This window comes from Leptodactylus fuscus, chromosome 3 (genome assembly GCF_031893055.1).
Source record: "Leptodactylus fuscus isolate aLepFus1 chromosome 3, aLepFus1.hap2, whole genome shotgun sequence".
Taxonomy (NCBI): Eukaryota; Metazoa; Chordata; class Amphibia; order Anura; family Leptodactylidae; genus Leptodactylus; species Leptodactylus fuscus.
Window position 1 is genome coordinate 205,122,418 of NC_134267.1, and position 9,418 is coordinate 205,131,835.

The window sequence follows — 9,418 nt, forward strand, 5'->3', positions numbered from 1 at the left end:
GGGGCCACTATGGGGGATAATACTGTGTGCAGGGTCCACTATGGGGGATAATACTGTGTGCAGGGTCCACTATGGGGGATAATACTGTGTGCAGGGTCCACTATGGGGGATAATACTGTGTGCAGGGTCCACTATGGAGTATAATACTGTGTGCAGGGACCACTATAGGGGAGAATACTGTGTGCAGGGACCACTATGGGGGATAATACTGTGTGCAGGGTCCACTATGGGGGATAATACTGTGTGCAGGGTCCACTATGGAGTATAATACTGTGTGCAGGGGCCACTAGGGGGGATAATACTGTGTGTAGGGGCCACTAGGGGGGATAATACTGTGTGTAGGGGCCACTATGGGGGATAATACTGTGTGCAGGGTCCACTATGGAGTATAAAACTGTGTGAAGGGGCCACTATGGGGGATAATACTGTGTGTAGGGGCCACTATGGGCGATAATACTGTGTGCAGGGGCCACTATGGGGTATAATACTGTGTGAAGGGGCCACTATGGGGCATAATAGAGCGCGCAGGAAGAGGGGGTCGGTCGAGGTCTTCGGCGTTGGTCAGGGGGGGGGGGGGGGGCATGTCAAAAGTTCGCCTCGGGGCCCCGCCATTCCTAGTTACGCCACTGGTGTCTGCACATCTTACCACCCGCATACCCCTCAAGGTTACCCCTGCCACATAATATACATATATAAAGGTTGGCTTAGCTTTCAACACATTAGAAATTTCTCAAGGTGGAAGAAGTAGTTTTTATAAAAGTGAATCTGTTGACTTTACCTTCCCAGTGACTACCTATAAGATAATCTCTTGGCATCTACATAGTTTTCTAGCAGAATGAAATATAGGAATGTTCCCTCTGTATTAAGAAATGGAATCTCAAGGACATATCGAAGAACCTCGGAGCGGAGGATTGGCGCATAAATGTTTAAATGATGCCATTTCCGAGATAACTGAGAAGCCATGAAGGAAATTGAAATTAGATTTACATAGAATACACTTATGAGCTATATATAATCTACGTATCTCTGTGGGAAAATGGAAGATTATGAAGATAATCTGTTTTCCCTTAGCCCAAACAGCAGCACAAGATGGGGTATTCCTGCCCCGTGTGCTGTTAGGACAGGTGGAACTTTTAATTAGCTAACAGTTTTTCCCCCTATAAGAGGCCAGAGCGACCTCCTCCCCCCTGTGTTAGTCAAAAAGTATAAAAGGCAATATAACAATACAAACATTACCATAAACAATGGGAGGGAGCCCTGTGCTGCTGTTTGGGCTAAGGGAAAACAGATTATCTTCATAATCTTCCATTCCCCCTACGCCAAACAGCAGCACAAGATGGGGATCTAGCAAGTAAAATCCCAACTAGGGTGGGAGATCTTGGCAAGCAGATACCAAGACAGAATGTCCGAAGGCTGTGGCCTCTGAGCTGCGCCAGTCCAATCTGCAGTGTCTGGCGAACATCAGATGAAACCTCCAGGAAGCAGCAAAACATATCTGCTCTAAGGAGAGCGAGCGTCTCTCTGACCGGGAAGTTGGTCCAATTCCGGTACTGGTAGGTCTTGAGCGCGAAGAGAGCAAGGGATGGCCTCCCTGATCCATCTTGACAGGGTGGCTTTAGAGGCTTTAACACCTTTTTTATGGCCGTAGGTATTGATGAGCAGGTTCTTCGAAAGGAAGCTGTACAATCCAAATATATGCGCAGATATATGCAACCCTAGGACAAAATCCCTGGATGAACCCAAGTTGAACCCTATCAGGGAAAAAGGTAATGAATGGCTCCGAGGCAGCCAAAGCTTGTAATTCTCCAACCCTTTTGGCAGAGGTAATTGCCAACAAGAAGGTTACCTTGTAGGCGAGATATCTCCAGTCCACTTCTATTAAGAGTTCAAAGGGGGGAGAACAAAGCCCCTGAAGAACCGCAGCCAAGTCCCATTGCGGGACAGGGGGCTGCATCTGAGGGCGGAGCCTAGAGGCCCCTTTAAGGAATTACTTTAATAGAGGATCTTGTTATAACCAGGTCCCTAGAAGAGCGGAAAGTGCTAAAACATGAACCTTCAGGGTAGCTGGAGTTAGCCCCTTATCCAGGTCACTCTGTAGGAACTCCAAGACCGATTCGATAGCAGAGTTGTTAAGCTGCCTATCCGAGATCCTTTGGTAACTCCTGTTAGTTGAATCCGCTCTTGAATGGGCCAACGTTCTTAGAACGGCCTGGGATAATCGTCTATCTCCGTATACGATGCGGTCAACCTCCAGGCCATGAGGTTGAACCTGTCCAGGTCCTGGCAGAGCTGTCAGTTCAGAATTACCAGGTTTTGGACTTGTGGAAGCCTCCAGTAGGTCCCTTGACTCATTAGGATGAGGTGGGTAACCCATGCCCTTTTTTGGCCAGAACGGCATGATCACTATTGCCGAAGTCTGGTCCTGCCTGAGTTTCGCCAATACCTTCGGAATCATCAGAATAGGAGGAAAAACGTATGCCAGTTTGAACCTCCAAGGTATTGACAGGGCATCTACCGCCAAAGGATTGTCTTCCCGGTAGAGGGAGCAAAACCTCGTCACTTTGGCGTTGTACTGGGTGGCCATCAGGTCCACCTCGGGGAGACCCCACATCTCAGTGAGATGATGAAAGATGTCCGGATTTTAGGGACCATTCGCCTGTCGTCACCAGGCCTCTGCTTAGCTCATCCGCAAGGATGTTCAGCCCACCTCGAATATGAACCGCTGATAGTTGTGAAAGATTCCTCTCCACCAGGAGAATATTAGATTTGTCACCTGCAGAAGCGAGGGGGATCTGGTTCCCTCCTTGTTTGCTGATATATCGGACTGCTGTTAAGTTGTCTGTTCTCACTCTCACAGCTTTCCTTTGCAGGTGGGGTGCAAACATTAGAAGCACACGGTGCACCGCAGTGAGCTCTTGCCAGTTGGACAAATGAGCCTTCTCTAAGCTGGTTCCAGGTCCCACGTACCGGGGTCTCCCCCAGAAGCACTCCCCATCTTGTGAGGGAGGCATCTGTGGTCAACAGGGTCCAGGATGTCTGGACCGTGGATTTCCCATCTCTGAGCTGGGACCACCAAGCCAGTGATCGATGGGTTCTGATGGATAACTGGATAGGCCTCTGTAGCCCCGAAGGACTGTGGTTCCCGACTCTCAGGATCTCGCACTGTAAGGGGCGCATGTGCCATAGGGCCCACAGAACTGCCTTGATGGCTGCGGACATGAGACCTAGGACCTTCATGGCGGTCCTGATAGTAACCTTCCGGGTTGTGGATAGGTGATGAGCCGCTTGACCAATCTTCTCCTTCCAAGGAGGAGGCAGGGAGATCATCATGCTGAGAGAATTAAAGATAAACCCCAGAAATTGAATCGGAGTAGATGGAACCACTACCGACTTCTGCCAGTTTATTAGCCAGCCCAGCTCATTTAGGAAAGCCACAGTGGATTCCAACTGTGTAGCAAGCACCTCCTTTGACCGGGCTTTTAGGAGCCATTCGTCTAGTTATGGGACAATAAGATCCCTTGGAGGCGCAGGGCGGCTACGACCGGGGCCACTACCTTTGTGAAGGTGTGGGGGGCCAAGGATTTGCCAAATGGGAGAGCTGTCTAGATAAAGTTGCTTGATGCCCTGAAGAGGGAGGGTCCTTACGTATTTGTCTGGCTTGAACAAGTTGAAGGACCGATGGATCTTGGATAAGCCATGATCAGGCGGACATATGATGAGACCAAATAGCCTACCCAGCCGATCTAGATGTGCTCTCCTCAGAGAGGGAGGCATAGGTAGTCAACAGGGTCTGGCGTTAGCTGGACCATGGCCACTCTCCACCAGAGAGGGATGCCTCAGTGGTCAACAGGGTCCAGGTAAACTGGACCATGGACTCTACATTTAATTTCATGTTCCTCCTATGGAATGCTTCTCTAGATGTGCTCTCCACCAGAGAGGGAGACATAGGTAGTCAACAGGGTCCGGCCTTAGCTGGACCGTGGTCAATATCCACCAGAGAGGGATGCATCAGTGGTCAACAGGGTCCAGATAAATTGGACCGTGGACTCTACATTCAATTTCATGTTCCTCCTATGGAATGCTTCTCTAGATGTGCTCTCCACCAGAGAGGGAGGCATAGGTAGTCAACAGGTTCCGGCCTTAGCTGGACCATGGCCACTCTCCACCAGAGAGGGATGCCTCAGTGGTCAACAGGGTCCAGGTAAACTGGACCATGGACTCTACATTTAATTTCATGTTCCTCCTATGGAATGCTTCTCTAGATGTGCTCTCCACCAGAGAGGGAGACATAGGTAGTCAACAGGGTCCGGCCTTAGCTGGACCGTGGACAATCTCCACCAGAGAGGGATGCATCAGTGGTCAACAGGGTCCAGATAAATTGGACCGTGGACTCTACATTCAATTTCATGTTCCTCCTATGGAATGCTTCTCTAGATGTGCTCTCCACCAGAGAGGGAGGCATAGGTAGTCAACAGGTTCCGGCCTTAGCTGGACCATGGCCACTCTCCACCAGAGAGGGATGCCTCAGTGGTCAACAGGGTCCAGGTAAACTGGACCATGGACTCTACATTTAATTTCATGTTCCTCCTATGGAATGCTTCTCTAGATGTGCTCTCCACCAGAGAGGGAGGCATAGGTAGTCAACAGGTTCCGGCCTTAGCTGGATCGTGGACACTCTCCACCAGAGAGGGATGCATCAGTGGTCAACAGGGTCCAGATAAATTGGACCGTGGACTCTACATTCAATTTCATGTTCCTCCTATGGAACGCTTATCTGGATGTGCTCTCCACCAGAGAGGGAGACATAGGTAGTCAACAGGGTCCGGCCTTGGCTGGACCATGGACACTCTCCACCAGAGAGGGATGCATCAGTGGTCAACAGGGTCCAGATAAATTGGACCATGAACTCTTCATCCAATTCCACTTTATTCCTATGGAACTTTTCTCTAGATTCGTCCCACTAGTGAGAGAGAGGCGTTTATAGTCAACAGGGTCCAGCGCTAGCTGGACCATGGACATCCCGTCCTTAAGATGGAACCCCACCTGGATGAAAGACAAATTTTGAGGAATAACTAAATTGGCTTGACCCAGACTGCTGAGTTTTTTGTCAGCTGGATGACACAGCCTCCTCCATCCAATTCCTCATTGCCCGTATGGGAATCTCCTGTAGATGCGCTCTCTACCGGAGAGGGCTGTCTCTGTGGTCAACAGGGTCCAGACTATCTGGACATGGACATCCAGCCCTTAAAATGAAGCCCCTCCAGGCCCCACGGGTTGTGATTCCAGGCCTCAGACTTACCTTCTGCAGGCCGCATGCGCTATATGGCCCAAGGGACTGCAACTGCAGACCCTGACATAAGATCCAGTAACCTTTGGCAGTTAGGATGGAAACCCGCTGTATTACCTATAAATAATGCACTGCTGATATGATCTTTTCCCACCTAGAGGAGGGAGATTTTCAAGCAGACAGAGTCCAGCATGAAGTTTAGAGACTTTCTCCATGTGAATGGACCATGAGAACCACAAGTACCTTATTAACTTTTTTTTTTTTTTTTTTTTTTTTTATATCACGAATGCAAAGTGCAACTGGGATTGAACCCAGGATACTGTGGATTCAGGCATACAAGTCTGTAACCCTACAGCTTGAGCCACTAGGGCTTCTATTTCTAAGTAAGACCTCTTATGAAAACTGGGAGAGGGAACCTTACCAGAAATCTGCATGTACTCCTTCACCCAGGAGATGACAACAATAAATGAAGGGCTCCTAGCTGGAGGACCCCGTACTGACAGCAGTGCAGACATGCATAACCTTACAACAAATTGCCTTAGAGCATCCACCATCATGTGAGCAATAAGCAAATATGCACCTAATAAGTAACGACAGTACATAGGTATATGAACCCTTCTTTTAGGTTCACAGCATATAGTCCCCGCTTAGGAATTAAATGCACATTGAAAAACCGCAAGAAATACAAAAATTTGGTTGGATCTTACCATAATGGCGGTGAATCGACTTCGATATTGTGAAGTTGACAGAGTGCCCATAGCAAATAGAAATTAGTGCTTTTAGTCTCTGCAGTGAACACAGAGGGAAAGCTGAAAGAGGACACGGCTTACCTTACTGCAGGCAGTAAATGAACTGCAGCTGAAAAAGTCAGTAACCTGCACAAGGCAGGTAAAACAAAAGACTGCAGTATAAACCTAGATCTTTCACTCAGGAAGAAGGGAAAGAGAAGAAAGGATCTAAGACACCTTATTCTAAACCATAGAGGAGGCCACAGCCTCCTCCACCTGTCCAGTCGCACAGGACAGAAAAAAACACAGGGGGGAGGAGGTCGCTCTGGCCTCTTATAGGGGGAAAAACTGTTAGCTAATTAAAAGTTCCACCTGTCCTAACAGCACACAGGGGCAGGAATACCCCATCTTGTGCTGCTGTTTGGCGTAGGGGGAATGTACTTACCCCATTCTATCCCATATATAACTGACACTGATGACTTATTACCTGTAAGCGATTGTTACGAGAGGTGAAGGCCGAGTGTAAACAGTCACATAGGCGCAGGAATGGTGATTTAGATTTACAGTTTTGTTGTAGAACTTGGCAGTAGTCAAATAGTCCTTTGACACAGCATTTTGCAAACAGTGGTGTCACTTATAGTAACAGAGGGGGGTAAAGCAAAAATGTTGTCGCCCTTGTCAGTAGGCTGATATAGCACTCATGTCAATAAAGCTTTCTGGATACTTAAACTTAATACTTTAGTATCCAATGGGTTTCTGGGGGTAACTGCTTTTTTTAAGCGGATTAGGTTTCCGTTCATGGGGGTCCCCAAGCGGACCCCACAAACAGAAACCCCAATGCAGGTGTGAACCTTGCATCACTGATATTCAGTATTTCATGTGTTCTCTATCTGAGCCCTGAAATAGATGTATATCACTGTTCTGCACATAGCGGCAATTCTTTCCTCATATTTCCAGGTTGTTTTTGTGATGCCGCCTATAGCACAGTGATAAGATCTTTATTATCTTAAGAAATGTTAATGGCTCCAGTGGCTTTCAGTTTACTGTAATGCAGGAATGTAACTGTGTGACAGAAATAAGACTTTCCTCCTAAGACCATCCGATGAGATCACAGAACTTTTGAAACACTTATCCGACTATCTTAGATGAAAAATGCAGGTAAATATGGAGTTGCTGGAGGTTCATTGCCCACATATACTATTTCTAGATGGGCTGTGTTCTGCTTCCTTGTACTGAAATAGTACACTGTAATGCATTGAACTAAATACAGTATAAATACAGATAGAGGTCGGCAGAGGATCCTGAAGGAGTGCTGGGTGCCATGAGGGAGCGCAGGAGAGGGATAGTGAGTATAATGTTTGTTTTGTTTCCGCATCTCCTATGGGCCTCCACTCTGGTATCCTCCCGTCCTGTACTCCAAATACATACTCATAGGGAATGTAGATTTTTTTAAAAAAAATCTTTGCCAATTTTATTAAACACTTCACAGGAAAAAAAAAATTTCATGAATGTGAGTGTCATCCTTGTGCAGGGACCATGCTAATCTTTTCTGTATCATTAAAATTTTTAGTATATATGCTGTCGAAGCGAGCACAGGGAATATAGATTGTGAGCCCTATATAGGACAGTGATTGACAAAGGTTTGTGACGTGCTGCAGAATATATTGATGCTATATAAATGGTGTTAAGTCAGTGTTGGGTTCAATTACAACTATTTTCCAGATATGCTGTGTAACATCGGTACAAAGTGTATAGTTTGTGTATCCTTTGCTGGTCTGGGGGAAGAACATTGAATTTTGTAGAATGGGAGATGTTTGATGTGTCCTATAGTTTAACCCCACGCTTGCTTGACTAATCTGAGTTAGGCAACGGCGAGCTATATTAACGTGACACAACTTATACAGGTCAAAAGAGCAGGACCAACTTCAAAAAACTCTACAACCAGTATAAGAGTACAGAAGTGAAAAGTGAAAAAAAGTGAAAGTAATAGATCCGCGCTTACCCTCCAATATCTTGAAAAATGGCCTTTATTTAAATTCACATTCAGGTATCCTTCACACATGAGGCGTTCCGGGACCCCCTGGTCCCTTTATCAAGTGTACATAAGGTTATTGACACTTTGAGGCTGTGACTATATCACAGCAGGTCAAGGTGATTTTTTCTACATACACTTGTTAATAAGAAATTCTCCTTTACCAAGTGATAATGCGCTAGGTGTTGCGCAGTGCTCTTTTGTGTTTTATTGTAGTCTGTACCACAGTTATATTTGGACCCGTTATTGTGTAACTTTTACAGGTCTATCATGTAGATCATGAGTCCATATGCCAAATCCATATGGCTAGTCCACATCATCCCAGAAAGCAACTGTGACATTGAACATCTTGTCTGCTCTTCCAGAATATTACACATTGATAAATAGTTTAACAAGACAATATTATATCACCTTTCTCAGCTCCTCCGTCAATATAACATACTTCATTGGACTGCACTCTCAAGGCAACAGATTTCCTCTAAGCAAAGGTGTAGAAATAGGAGGTGCATTACTTGGCCCTGGACCCTGTGGGGACCCTGAAGGTCCCTAAGCTATATAAAATTTTAAATGTCAAGAGGTATGTAGGGGCCCATGTACAGATTTTGCATTGGGGCCCATGAGCCCAATCATCACAATCAACTTGTGACTTAACACATGTTGGAGCCCCTAAAGCAGTGATGGCGAACCTTTTAGAGACCGAGTGCCCAAACTTCAACCCAAAACCCACTAATTTATCACAAAGTGCCAACACGGCAATTTAACCTTAACAATCTGCAGATCCAAAATTGCACACAATTACAGACCTGCAAAATATGGTCATACGAATAGGGCTTTATAGAGCTTTCTGCTCCACTGTGACCCTCACACAGTCCAATCTGCTTCATAGTGACCCCCACGCAGTTCAGTCTGCTTCACAATGACCCCCACACAGTACAATCTGCTCCACAGTGGTCCCCACACAGTATAATCTTCTGTACAGTAGTCCCCAAACAGTACAATCTGCTCCACGGTGGCCCCCACACAGTATATTGTGTTCCACGGATGGGTGCCCAAAGAGAGGGCTCCGAGTGTCACCTCTGGCACCCATACCATAGGTTTGCCATCATGGCCCTAAAGTGTTCCTGCTGTCAATGCAAATTCTTCAAAATCTGTATATGACTTATTGTATTCAATGGGTAGTTAAGGGCACCATAGAAAGTGAAGTATGAAGGAACATGTTGTCATAAATCTGCCCAGGGCAAGGTGGAGGAGAGTATGTAATGTTACTTAAAGGGATTTTCCTCCCTACAGTAAGTAGAGCTTAAAGAGGTTGTCTCACACAAAAGATAACCAAAGGATGTTATAAGGGAAATGTAATAATAGGTGACGATG

The 9,418-nt window shown here is 46.4% G+C and overlaps 1 non-coding gene across 1 annotated transcript; it reads right to left on the bottom strand.

The window, feature by feature from the left end:
- Window positions 1-7,505: 7,505 nt before the first annotated feature.
- On the bottom strand, window positions 7,506-7,609 carry LOC142198763 (U6 spliceosomal RNA). The gene has a single exon (XR_012715405.1). It is a non-coding gene; the product is annotated as a U6 spliceosomal RNA (small nuclear RNA).
- Window positions 7,610-9,418: the final 1,809 nt, after the last annotated feature.